The sequence below is a fragment of the Cydia pomonella genome, chromosome 8 (assembly GCF_033807575.1).
Source record: "Cydia pomonella isolate Wapato2018A chromosome 8, ilCydPomo1, whole genome shotgun sequence".
Lineage (NCBI taxonomy): Eukaryota > Metazoa > Arthropoda > Insecta > Lepidoptera > Tortricidae > Cydia > Cydia pomonella.
The window spans coordinates 7597115-7612292 of NC_084710.1; the positions used below are offsets into that span (position 1 = coordinate 7597115).

At 37.4% G+C, this 15178-nt stretch overlaps 1 protein-coding gene across 1 annotated transcript in view; it reads left to right on the forward strand.

Annotated features, from left to right (window-relative positions):
- Window positions 1-174: 174 nt before the first annotated feature.
- Window positions 175-15178, forward strand: part of LOC133520464 (uncharacterized) — a 159842-nt gene continuing 144838 nt past the window's right edge. The window contains exon 1 of the mRNA XM_061854896.1: window positions 175-270. The gene's annotated coding sequence lies outside the window, so the exon portion shown is untranslated. The remainder of the gene's footprint in view (window positions 271-15178) is intronic.

The following is a 15178-nucleotide window of genomic DNA, read 5'->3' on the forward strand; positions in this document are numbered from 1 at the left end:
GACGTCAGCACCTCAACCTGGTTTAAAGACCACGTAAGCCAATCATCTATGCTCTCAAAAATGCACCTTAACACAAGTGAATAAAGTTGCTACTAAGTATATGTTGTCTATGATTTTATGTCTTTTCTGATTGGTTGTCGTGCCGAAGGGTTGCGCATGCGTAGTAAAGGACGACGCCAGAGATTGTCAGAACGCGGTACTCTGTCTTAGAGGGTGGTCGTTTTGCGCGTAGTTCGCGAACTTAGCATCGCGCGGAAACCGTATTAACCGGTAAGTGATATATTTAAATAATTATCTGTTTCTTTAATTTCGATTGGAGGACGTCGCGTGGAATTATATTTAGAATTATATCATGTTATTGGATGAGGTAGGGAAAGCAGTAAAATTGTTTAATGCTTGTTATTTACGCCGGTCGCAATAAATATTACGACGGTTTTATTTATGAATTTCTTATATTATGAAGTTATTTGAAGAAGGATTCTGTCTGTAATTAGGGAAGGAACAATTAGTGAACATTGTTCCTGTAATGCTATTACACTTTGCGAGGTTGAACAGGGTTCCAAAGCCGTAAGAAAATAATTAGTTTAAGCCTAACAGACGCACGGCAAAAAAACTTTATTTGATATGTACTTACTGCTAATGTTATGATTTTTGTCCTAAAATAGACAACTCACAAGTCAGATCATTTTATAACATGGATGTATGTATATTATTATTTAATATTTTTGGAATTATTTATCATTTCATTACTAACAAACATGTTTGTTTTTATTTTATTATTTAATATCTATACATAGGTATCACACTTATATGTATATATTTTATGTATGTATTTTATCCAACCTTTATCTAAAACGTGAGCTTGTCACATTTTATTGTAGCTGCGAAATTGCATGCAGAAATTATGAATGAGTTCATTGGTCTAGGCACTTTTACGGCTGATGGTACTTGATATTTTAAAACTAAACATTTAGAACAGATACAATACATTCATTTTACATAAATAAACCACAAGAATATAATAATATAATATGTCCGCTTGACAACTAAGCCCAAGATTTGGCGTAGGCACTAGTTTTTTACGAAAGCGACTGCCATCTGACCTTCCAACCCAGAGGGTAAACTAGGCCGTGTTAGGATTAGTCCGGTTTCCTCACGATGTTTTCCTTCACCGAAAAGCGACTGTTAAATATCAAATGACATGACGTACATAAGTTCCGAAAAACTCATTGGTACGAGCATGGATGTTTTTTATACATATAAACATCCATGACTCAGGAACAAATATGTGTGTTCATCACACAAATGCCCTTACCGGGATTCGAACCCGGGACTAGCGGCCTCATAGGCCCACTGCCAGACCGGTCGTCAAATACCATGTGTGCGTTCAAATCGGCCTGTCCGTTTTGAATCGTACTATTTGAAATTAAGGCATTCACAGCAACCCGCCAGGCGGGCGCTCTGTTCGTATCGATTTTCGCTTCATACGAGTTTTCACGTGTTACCAGCATCGCTCGTAACGCGTAGCAAGCGCTGGCACTGAATGTGTTAAAAGCGTAACTCGCTACGCGTCTACGCTTGCTACGGCGTAGCAATTAGGTACGTCAAATATTACGTCTAGATACGATATGTATCTACGTATCTTATAGTTTGAATCGGGCCGTAATGCTCATAAGGCCAATTCTGGTTTTAGTTCTTAGATCTGTTTCCAATATGATACTGATCTGTCAGTGTCAAAAGTGACGATTTTGGTTAAAGAAATGTCACTTTAGACACTGAGAGATCAGTTGTCGCGAACGTATTGCGAACCAGCTAATATTTGCCAACGTCATGGAGTAGATGGCGTTAGTAGTCACGTTTAAGTAACCGCTTCTAGGTTATTGGGATTTTTTGAGGGAAGTTGAGAGGGTAGATGAGAACGACAGTAGGAAAAAGGAGGTTGTTTGCGAACAAATCGACGCGGCAGTGATACTTGCTTTTAGATCAAGTTAAGAACGTTCTTATGGTGTTATTAGAATAATGATGTGTCTCTGGTATATTGTGACCAACGTTATCAGTACTCAGAGTGAACAGTGATCCAGTGAGGCTAATATGAATTAGCCTTTGGGAAATTAAGGTAAACTTTGTGTGAGGAAGGGGGTCGCTATAAGGGGAGGTTTGGAGGCGACTATTAAGCTCATGAAACCAGGTGGATAATCATGTGATACTCATGTTATACGTAGGTAATAAAGTCGGACACCAGCACAACTCATATCGTCATCTCACTAACATCCAGGCCTCATAGGTATGTAGTACATTTACATATCGCTTTCCAGTATCCGTAAAAGCATTAGCTCATTCGATAGGTTAATAAGTATGGTGAGCTTGACGACATGGTGGAGCATGCTGGGAATTTTTATTCACATGCACTGTTATCATCATCAAAAGTAACATATGTTTATCTCTTACATATGAAAAGTTAATTTATTTACGCGCGTACAACTAAAGAGCTACAATATTTGGTTTATTTAATTCAATTTAATGTTTTATTTCAACCATGAAGCCCATATTTATATTATTTCTACCAAAAAGGTATTCAGCAAGCGAATGTTAGTGGTTCACCTGAGCACATAGGCAATTGAGTGAGTACCTACATACATTTTAACTGAACATTCTTGCTCTTTGATATACAAGAGATTGCAAGTGTCAGTAGGTATCATAATATAGTTTATAAAAAGCAGATATATAAATACATACTTTCACGATTATTAATATCTTGCGACAAAGGGTAGTCTGAATTAAAAAGCTCTCTTTAATCTTTGAAAACAGTGTGTTTATTAGCACTATAGCAGCTATAAGCAGTGGAATGGAATTTCAAGTTATGGTTTTGAATGATATAAATATTTAAATTTTTTGTTTTAGAACCAGTATTTGTCACTAATTGATGTGATAAAAATGTTTGTGTTTTACCAGAGCAGCAAAGTTTGTTTTCAACTCACGTGCCTTGAAACACTCGCAACGCTCAAGATTTTACTTTTACGCTCATGATTATATGTGACGTTACTAAACAGATTCAACATTTCTATGTTAAAAGAATGAGAGAGTGGCAAAGATTGTCACATCAGAAAATATAGTTATCTCTACTGAATAATAAAAGGTAATCAGTAATCATTTATGAATCAGGTAGGTCTCAGTAAACATTCGTAATTCGTGTTTACTATAAATCCTATAAAACAAGTATTTGTCATCAGTTTTTAAACACTGACTTAGTAACATTTTACCTTCAACAAGAGCCTTAGAACTCTTAAGTCTCACATTTCATTATATTGAAACCAAGTACCTAACTACATATTTCATTAAACATGTCTAAGATAATAAAAGGTGAAAGGACATTCAACTCAAATTTTAACGCCCAAAGCGTTAGAATTTTTTTCAATTATCAGTGAAGTGTCAGCAATTATCCAATTGTTCTCTTAAATGTCCTATGAATGGTGCCATTACCATACCTGCTCATACCTAACAGATCAAACTGCTCAAACCTAAGTTTAAGTTGAACAAGAGGTTTAACTATAATCTATATTTAGGTACCTATACGTTATGTTAATTTTGATATTTATATTTGATTATGTAGGGGACAAGGTACTTTACCTACGTGTTTAGATTTAGTTGCCTGACCAATCTTTGATATAAATTAAATAAAATCATGCACTAATAAACATTTACGACATTTTGAATTAAAATTTGCTGGTCAATTTGTGTTGTGACCCAGGATACATCCTTTCAAACAGCGACTTTATCACAGATTCAAATCATGCTGTTGATCAACAATTCATTAACAAAATAATTATCATTTTAATATTAAAATAATAAGAATCAAAATCTCACATTCATTGTTCTGTTTGGCGGAATAGTTGTTATAGTTAATAGTATCAAATTTAAAGTTTATTTATCATGAGGATAGGCATTATATCAATGCCTTGCCGACTGTTGTTGCTTACAAACCAGTTTAGGTCTGACCTCCGATTTGGTATATTTTCTGTAACTTCGGGATCTAGTTATATTGGTGTTTATAATATTTTGTGAAAAGGACCATAATCTCTTATGAATCATGATGCTTTTGTATAACACGCATTGCTTGCAGAATATCCACTTTATCACAAATTATCAGCTCAGCCCTGATTTGACTCGTCGTGCGCGCAAGTGTGCGTGGTGTATGGAAACAATTTATACCGCGTGTCTTTTTAGAAAACGAATGTATCATGTTTAACGTATTAGGTAGGAACCAGATTTAACATTCATTCGTTATACTTATATGATCCATAAATATTCTCTTAGAATGAAACAAAATTTATTTTATCAAGATTAATAAAATAATACAGTAATATTCTTTGTAGCTCACCAATATAAAAACGAAAATAACATACAGATTAAACACATAACTCAAACTATGGTGCACAACAAGCGGTCTTATCGCTGAAGAGCAATATCTTCCAAACAACCAAACTAGGCTATTATAATCGTATGTTTTGCGCATCCATATCTTCACTAAGCTAAAATCAGAAGCATTCGCATTGCGTGTAGGTAATTCAAAATTCGAAATTAACCCTTTCACTTCGTTTGAAGGACTAGAACCACTCATAACATAAGAGATGTTAAGAAATGTCTTGCCTCATTGTTGTTTGTTGTTACAGTTGTAAGGTATTGGTACGGGTTGGTTTCTTAGAAGTTATAGGTATCATTTAGATGTAGTAACCTGTAACGTGCCTTAGTGAAAATGCAGGAGGCACTTGAAATCAGATTACAATTTGATGTCATAATATGTACATGGCTACCCAAACTCAAATTACCAGGACCATCATTGAGACCCAATCAGAATCGCGCAGCCACTCCAATGGCACCAGCAAACTGCCAATAATGGGGCTCTCGGTAGATTTAACAGTTGGCATGCATGATATTGCTGTCCTGAAAAATAAACGGTTAAAAGGATTGTAAACGAATAAAGAACTGCCGAATATATTATGTTTAAATAATATTCACTTACTTTTTCTGTTCATGTAACTCAGCACAGTATCTTGATTCAATCCCAATTAACATTTCAACCAGTATCAGAATCAGTAAATATCAACTTGTATAACAGTAAATTGCAAAGGCAAAACTGTTTAGTATAAGCCACCAGGCTATTATAATATGTTTGCACCTAAGCCATACCCTATAGGTATAAGGACTTCCTATTATTATTCAAACATTGATTCATAGTGTGGACAGTCACAGATTAGCGATTTGATATAAACTAATTAGATAAATATTAACTTAACTTCTGAATTGTGTATGTATCTATGCCATGTACATGCGATGACCCAAACCTAGGGTTAAAAATATTAAAATATATTATTATTGAAAAGACTTCAAATGAAAGGCATACTAATTGAATGGGCTAGTGGTTTCTTTATTATCTATTTTATTCGAACAAAAACAGGTAAGGGAGTGGTAGATAATTTAAAGAATAGTCACTAGCCATGCATAACTATTTTAATTTTGTTAAATGAAAGTGGAATCGAGCAGTAGATGTTAATTGATGTCGCCAACTCGATCGAGTCTACTCGTCGTAGATGTACATATTAAGTACCTTCAACCTTCATACTCATAGTAATAATTACAAAGGCGGTAGAAGACCATGGTGGATACATTTCTGAATAAGATCAGAATTTCTCAAGTATTGTGTTATTTTAATAAATGTAATGACAGAAGCAATTCATATATAATATCATCTATGTTGTATAATATCATCTTTAGAAACAATAAAAAGGACTTTATTATTAATTATTGTAGTATGCAAAAGCTCAGACCATTAAACCTTTAAAAGGAAGAGATTAATCACAAGCCAAATAATTATTGATAATTATTGATCGGGACACCTCAGCTTGTTAGCTTGTTTATCAGATTTAATCGGATTGAAATGCAGACTGGAGCTACACTATGATCCCAAGAATCATAATCACAATTAGAATCAGATGTCATATAAGGAAGTTCGATATCTTTCTTGATTCATTTTAATATTGTCGTGAAATATCGTAGTATTAAGGCTGCACTCTACGCCAATGACCTCGCGCGTGTGGGCGGAGCTTTATACCCCTCACCGCACCACCCGCTGCAAAGGATCGAGCGCGCAGAGCTATGCGTTCGAAATAGAATATCGCTTGCTCGCGCGTGCAATGCAGCACAGGTCCGTCTAGCAATACGACTTGCCTCGCACTGCCTCCGCAGAGGGGGGTAATGGTAGGAATCTAGGCGGAATTTAGGCTTATTGTTTTTAGGAATTGAGGCATAGTTTTATGAAATTGCAAAAAGCAAGAAAACCAAATCATTTTATAGTGTCTTGTGAGAATGATTGTAAAGTTCCACATTTTTGCAGAAGTAATACCGATCTAACTGAAAGAAATATAGTTGTGTAAATTAAAATAGATTTCCAGAAAAATATATCGTTGGTCATATCTTGTAGATTGTTATATATTTTTTGCTGCTCAGAAAGTATCAATCTTAAATATAAAATATGGTTCTGAATAACTTAGTTTTACGGTATTTTGCGGGAAGAGGAGCCGTAATTGTTTTATGTACGACTCCTACAGTAGCAATAATCACAAGACAGATTTATCAAAGTCTTATTCGTTGCCGTATCGTCATAAGTCACTGTGGACACCTGTCCTGTGTGGTTCTTCACCAGTGCACTCGAAGCCGCACTTTCTTGGGCGGTGTATGCTAGCCTGTAATGTGGATTTCTCTTAAATGTTATTCTGTTCGCCCAACGACGTGTGACCATACGTCCATCTCTACGCTTCCTTGGCTCTTCCTTTCATGGTTCGGCCTCGATAGCCGAAGAAACTAAGAACGCTATGGGTACAAACAGTGGATAACCTCGGTGATGTCGAGTTTGTCAAGAGTTGAAGCAGTTGTACCGTAGTAACGTTCAAGCATTCTTCGCCAGCACCATATCTCAAATGCATCTGTCCTATGATGGGTTTCAGTTTCAATGGTCTAGGTTACGGACATGTAAAGAATATGATCGAGAAACCAAGGCGCCCGTATTAGTCTGATCCTTGTTTTATGTTATTCCATATGCATATCCTGGCGAGTCGTTTCACCGCAGCTTTGGCCATATGAGCTCTTCTGATCACCTTTTAGTCGCAGATGCCATCGTCACTTATTTAAGATACCAAGTAAACCAACAACTTGCCTCAAGATCGTGCAATTCATTGATTCTCTTAATTTTACCAGGAAGATCGACATGCATCATCTTCGTCTCATTTCTATTGATCATAAGGTATGGATCTGGATCCTGAAAATGGACTCATTACTGGCATACTCAATCTTTTGTAGCAGAACCGAAATTCATTTTCCACAGACACTTAACCTAATATAGTCATGTCATCTGCAAAACTGAGTTTATTGATTAGTTGGCCACCAACTTGGACATCACCCTCACAACCTTCCAATACTCATTGTCTATTCACAGATCTCAGTGAACAGTTGCACTCCTCGTTCAACTATAATAGGATTACGTGTTGCGGTATCCCCATTTCTCATAACTCTGAACATTTTACTCCAGTTGAAGAAATCAAAAGCCTTTGCGAATGCGAAGTCAATAAAGCGCAAAGCCTAAAAGAGTATACAGACGCCGCACCCACTGTATTCTTTATTAATTGGCACACGTTGAGAATTTGCTACTGAGTACCCATCTATATGTCTCGCATGGTTGTTAAAGTTGTGAAGTGATTATTCATGAATAAAAGAAACAGAGTGGGTCAATTTGATGGACACAGCAGTTAAAACACTGTGGTGCGGAAGACTGGCGATATTCTGCTTAATTTAAGATCTGATCGGAATGAGGAAGATGGATCGGTACCTCGGATGTACAGTATATGTATTGCTGTTTCTACCATCCTTAGCAGGACTGATGCATGTGCACGGGGATGTAATCAAAGAGTAAACATATCGAAAGCTGCCACGAAAAGCGGACTTACTGTGTTGCGTGCCGTTAAGCCTGAGGACACCACGTATATGACCCTTCGAAATCTTAAGTTTTTCAAATAGATAAGACGGCTGTTAATCGCGAATGACTCCAAAAAGCAATGATGCAAAGTGCAAGGTAGGTGTGGCAGACATACTTAATAGGTTATAACGGTTTAAAAATGGTGTGATGTGAGAACTAATACCGTTGAATTAATACCGAGGTACTCGCCAGCATCCACCCCCGAAAGGCGGTATCAGTGTAGCTCAATTTAGACAGAATAAAGTGTCGCAAAAATGTTTATGCGTAAATCGACGTGAATAAAATCACGGACGCGATATAATACTTTAAGCCTATAAAACAGTTTAAAACAGTTGCTGACAACTTGACTGTCCCAACATGTTTAAACTAGATTATTTCACACCAGGCGCGATATAAACGCACCAGAGAATGATAAGAAGAATAAAAACCACTTTGCAAACAAACAAACAGAGTTCATTTTGACTCAATATCTGCTTCATAAATCGAAATGAACGGTAAGAAAAGGTGCCTTGAATATCACATCACTTGTTTTGGATTTGACGGTTCGAAGTGGGAGCCTGATTTGATACATCTATTGAATGTCCAATTAGCATAAAAAAAGGAGTGTGGTCGAGTTGTACATAGATTCTATTTTACATTCTGATTTGTGATTATACATATAAAAATAGCGTGATTCTCCCTTGGCTGGGGAGGGCTGCCGGACATGAAGTGGGTGCACCCAGAGATGGACATGTCAACAGTGGCCTTAATGGATAAGCGAATAGATTTAAAGCGAATACTTAACATAGTAGATTACTGCGAGTAATATACAGTAAAGAGAAGTAGTGGGAATTTAGGTTACATACACCCGTTCGGATAAGACAGCCGCATTTGTCTGTGTGGTAACTATCATTGCATACAAAAACGTATGCTCTTTTCGATCACGCGGTCGTCGCAGTGTTCAAAACAGTTACAGTTGTTTACGTCTGCTGTAGTAATAGTTGTGACACTTGAAGTGGTGAAATAGGTTATTATGTTAATAACGATGTCAAAAGAGCAAAGTGACAAAGTGACAGAGCGAATCACAGATGGTAGTTATAGATGGGATAGACCTATCGCGAACGGAGTTCCCACTGTTTAATAATACCGATATTTGATATCAGATCGCATTGCCACTCTCTGACACATGGGCCGCATGACGCGGTCTCTTCTCGTGACCTAAATTGCAACTAGGGACTGCTCGGAGCAATCTAGAACCGTACGCGCGGGAGTGTAGGAAATAACATTGGTCATGGGTTGACGGAGAGACCAGTAATGGACCAAATATGACAGGTCGCAGCCGTGATCCCACTCAGCTCAGCTCAGACATCGATGGACGCTCACACCAGTTTCAGGATCCTGCTTTCAATCAGTTTAGCACGGGAATTGATTAGTATTCAGATCAGTCTTAGGATCCTGTTATTAGTCGGCTCAGCACAAACATTGATGAATGTTCAGACCAGACTCAGAATCCTGTTCTTTATCAGCTCAAGACAGATCACTCACAACTCAACTCAGACCAGATGCACGATTGGATCGATCTCAGAAACGCAGTGTCTCAGCACATTTCTGTAACGTCATCAGAAATTGCACAAAGTCTCAGGCCGTGCCGATTCACGACGCAAAGGGTGAACCATGCGGTTCGAGAATGGACGGCTCTTATTATCTGATTGTTGATTTATTTATATGTTTGTCTATAGACATCTAATTTCAATTAAGAGTAGCATTTTCTTTCTGGGCGGGAGTGTCGCGAACGTATTGCGAACCAGCTAATATTTGCCAACGTCATGGAGTAGATGGCGTTAGTAGTCACGTTTAAGTAACCGCTTCTAGGTTATTGGGATTTTTTGAGGGAAGTTGAGAGGGTAGATGAGAACGACAGTAGGAAAAAGGAGGTTGTTTGCGAACAAATCGACGCGGCAGTGATACTTGCTTTTAGATCAAGTTAAGAACGTTCTTATGGTGTTATTAGAATAATGATGTGTCTCTGGTATATTGTGACCAACGTTATCAGTACTCAGAGTGAACAGTGATCCAGTGAGGCTAATATGAATTAGCCTTTGGGAAATTAAGGTAAACTTTGTGTGAGGAAGGGGGTCGCTATAAGGGGAGGTTTGGAGGCGACTATTAAGCTCATGAAACCAGGTGGATAATCATGTGATACTCATGTTATACGTAGGTAATAAAGTCGGACACCAGCACAACTCATATCGTCATCTCACTAACATCCAGGCCTCATAGGTATGTAGTACATTTACATATCGCTTTCCAGTATCCGTAAAAGCATTAGCTCATTCGATAGGTTAATAAGTATGGTGAGCTTGACGACATCAGTATCATATTGGAAACATATATTATAACTAAAACTAGAATTGGCCTGATTCGTCACGTGGTTTGTCTTAATGCACAGGTGTATTCTAATTTTAACTATAGGTCATAACCTATATTCATAAATTAGATTTAGATTATCCAATCCAATTTCTTCAACCAAAACCGGCAATTTTGACACTGACAGATCGGATCTAAATCTAATCCAGATCGAATTCATATCCTATAATTAAAACTAGAATACGCCTGTAATTACAGTAGCCTATAACACAATAATATCTATTTTGTAGCGCGCCCCTACGTTTAAACTAATAATTTCAAGTTGAATACTTGGAGTTCATAATAATATTTTACAGTACATATGGTGCTACTTTACCGCACCAGTGCGAAAATTAGCATATTACGTTACTGTGTTGACCATTTAAAGGTATGTACCTACTGTAAAACGTTGTACGATACATGTGCGAATAGGTAATTCGCAACTCGTGTCGATTTAAAACACTCCCTTCGGTCGTGTTTTAATTTATCGCCACTCGTTTCGAATTTACTATTTTTCGCACTTGTATCGTAATGTACTATTTCAGTACATATGGTGCTACTTTTCCGCACTAGTGCGTAAATTAGCACATTATGTAACTATGTCGAAAATTTAAAGGATCATATGTACTGTAAAACATTGTAAAGCCTGACCAGTAATATATGATCACGCGCCATATTGCGGAATTTCAATGAAACAAAATTTTCGTGCAACAGAGGCCCATCTCCGTATTAGTCTAAGTACCTGGGCGACCGAGCTTTGCTCGGTTATAACTATTTATTGTAATATGGTGGTCTATAAGTGATAATCTTAACTACATTTTTTTTTCTAAATTAAACTTGTCTAAAACAATAAAAATTAAAAAATTATATATACACTTGAACATATAAAAAAAACAAAAGTTAGTCACCGGGCGAGATTCGAACCCGTAACACTCGTTTAGCAGTCCGCGTCTTAACCCGCTGGACCAGACGGACAGTGGCCGGCAACACGAAATTAGCGACCATATTCTGCGTCGAAAGAAAAACGCATGAAAACTCGAAAACACGCGTTTTCCCAAACATAAGACTAATCTAGATAGGTTGTATACCCCCAAAAACCCCCATATACCAAATTTCAGCGAAATCTTTAGAGCCGTTTCCGAGATCACAGAAATATATATACATATATATATATATACAAGATTTGCTCGTTTAAAGGTATAAGATATTAGTGAGTTGCCATGATAACCCATACGACTTGACAGTTTGTAGACTAATAATATTAGTCTAATACCGTTCGAGAAATAAGCCACAGGTGTATAACAAGGGTTCTTCAAGGGACGAAGATACGAAACGAGACCAAGTCGAATTTTGTAAAGGCAGCTGTCCGAGAATTTTAAGATCTAATTATGTACCTAGCGTTGTACACAATATTTTTTCTAACACCTAAATGATGTATAAAATCAAAGTAAATACCTATACAAGGGTAAATCAATTTGGTTTGTAGATCTTTGCCTAGAAGTTGGGCATTATGAATGTCATCTTGCTTTGTGTGGTAGGGCACAGCACAGCGGATGTCATTCCAGATCTAGAGCAGAGCCCAACTGGGGAAGTACCTCCACCTTACAGAAAACCGCAGCCAAATAACACTAGACCCTACTCATAGTGTTGTGTTCCTGCCGGTGAGTAAGGTTGCCAGAGCTCAACGAAGGGGGGCGGGTTTAGGGTCGGCAACGCGCATGTAACTCCTCTGGAGTTGCAGGCGTACATAGGCTACGGAGACTGCTTAGGCCATCAGGCGGGCCGTATGCTTGTTTGCCACCGACGGGGTATAAAAAAAAAGTTAGCATTTGGAAAATTCAAGTTTTACTATATTGTGTGGATATTCATAATAACACTGCTATTATGATCCTATACTTATACATAAGCGCCGACTCGCCCCATGCGCCGCGATTCTAATGGACTCGGTTTAGATATCACTGGCAGTTATTTAGTTGTCAAATAGAAGTGCTGGAGTAGAAAAAAGTAAGTAATTAAATCAATCAATCAATCAATCAATACGTTTATTTGTAAACACAGGTTTAGGTTTATGTTAGGGCAAATTCTCTTTGCCCTAACATAAACCTAAACCAATATAATAGAAGCGCAACATGTGCGTCTATTCTTGGATTTATTGGTGAATTGAAATTGGATACTTGAGCGAAGTTACAGGCATTTGCTAGCCAAGAATAGATCTACAGGACTGAGACGACTAAATTACGTACCTATGAAGCTAAAGTTTTTAGGTATTTAACCTTTTCAACGCCAAAAACACCTAAAGGCGTCGTTACTAAAGTCTGTTTTATTCCGTAGACTAAAATGACAGCCACAAATGTCAAACATAGAAATAATGTGACCAGCTTAAAACAAACAGTGCTGACCTTTGATTTCGGTTTGTGAATAACTGATAAATATTAAATTAATTTTAGATTCAAAATAAGAAATCTACTCACTGCGTAATAGGAAATAAACAATGAATAAAATCTACTCAATACTTATCTACTCATACATTTAAAAAATTACATTGACGTATCGCCGACCTGACGCCTCCGCCTGCTCGAGGTGACTGTTAAGCTTACAATAAAATCGCTTTTAAATAGGCATGGATACGGCATGGAGGCGCTATTGATGCAGCGTCAGCTCAGGTGGTGTGGGCATGGTCTCCGAATTGACGATCACCGCTTGCCTAAAGCTATATTCTACTCAGAATTAGCAAAGGGAAAGCGGAAGCACGGCGGTCAACACCTTCGATATAAGGACGTGCTAAAGCGCCACCTAAAGGCATGTGCGATCGATAATGCACGTTGGGAGGAGCTGGCTGCGTTTTTGTCATCTTGGCGATCTACCATCTTCGAATCTACCAAGTCGTTTGAGGAAAACCGCCTCGCGAGATTAGACGTAAAACGCCAACTACGCAAGGATAGACCTAAGCCCTCCTATGTGTATACATACAACGCGGCCGGTCAGCTATACTGTTGTGAATGTGAAAGGGTGTTTAAGAGCAAGTTTGGCCTGGCCAGCCACATAAGAGCTCATAAGAGGAAAAACCCTTGATTGCTGAGGTCGCCGTCATCGAAATCGATGTGGAGGATTATATATATATATATATATATAATAGTTCATTTTCGGTTAGTACCGGTTAAAGCACATCACTATTTATAAAACTAGGAACACATGAAATGTCATTTTAGTATACGGAATAAAAAAATAGACTTTAGTCGTGCCGACAGCGCCAAAGACACCTATGTTATGGCGGACGCTGTCAAAGTAACCTTCACACTTTCGAATAAGATTTATATATTAGCTCCCGGGAGCTTGGCATTTGAATGATGTTTGTGTTTATTATATAAAGCGTTCAAAGGGTTAATATGGTCCAAAGCTTGTTGACAAATCTCGACTCTAGTTTGTTTTTGCGTGTCAGTAAGCATTCTGGGTACCCAACGCGCACATACCTTTTTCATACCCAAGCGTTCATGTAAAATATTATGCACGCTTCCCGTTGAAATCTTTACATTTTCAGCAATAAAACGAACCGTGACATGATCTGCTAAAACTTAGTTTTCGACATTTTTCACAATTTCTTCTGTTATGGTCGATGTTCTTCCAAATCTAAATTCAGCCCACCAACGTGCGACTGTCTAATACGGAGGAGCATTAGACCTTAGTGTCCCGTAAATCTAAATTGACTTGGTCCGTAGATTTTTTTTTTCAAACACAAGTATTTGATTACGGCGCGCAGTTCAATTTTCTCCATTTTCGCTAACGTATTCAATAGCACCGCAAAGAAATCGCCTTTTTTTTTACAAAAAACAGTTAATTTTTTTTTATGCTAATCGGCTAGGTAGATAAGCTGTACTGGCCAGTATTTACTTTCCTAATATTTAAAGAGTTTGCATCTCATTCTCATTATATACTGAACGCCCCTCGTATTTATTAAAAACTTGGTCAAACTTATTTTAGTTTACTAAAGCGTTTCTTAAAGTTTTATGTTAGTTAAATGGGAACTTTAAAGAGAAAAGTACGGTATTATAATTTATTTTAGTCTATAAAATCATTATTAAAAGTCAACGAGAAGATTTTTTTGATACAGAGTCCTTCGGTTATGAAGCCACTACAGGTTCTATGTACACACATTGTCAAGAAAAGGTCAACCGTCATTTGTTAACCTGCGTCTCAAGTCCCAAGAAATACTGAATACCCTGAAACTGAGCAAGTTTTGCGAAATCCGCAACAGTTAGGTAAATTGAGTAAACATTTTGAGCTCTTGGCTTGGAAGGGTTTCACACAAACTTGGGAAGGATAAACTTTAACCAACCGTAACGTGGATTTGACGGTGAGTCATTGCATTATTTTGGCTTTATTTTTTAGCTTTAAAAGGAAATGTATTTTTATCTTTGGGAATGCTTATTGTTCTTTTTCGGTTGTATTTCGTTTTTTATGAGAGAAACTACTTCTAATTTATTTTAAGATACCTACCAAAAGATATCTTGTAAAGTATACTTATTAAAAAAAAGGAGAAATCGAAGAAGTTTGATCGTTGGAAGTATATAGTAAAGAAAGCTGCCATGCCATACATACGAGTATCATATTACACACACACACACACACACACACACACACACACACATGCATTATTAGGATGGCGGAAAATCTTATGAAGGGTAATTCCACGAGACTGTAACGTCAGTTACCAATTATTTCGTGTGTTCTTACATTAATTAAGCAAATTTAAGTATCCAGATATCTACC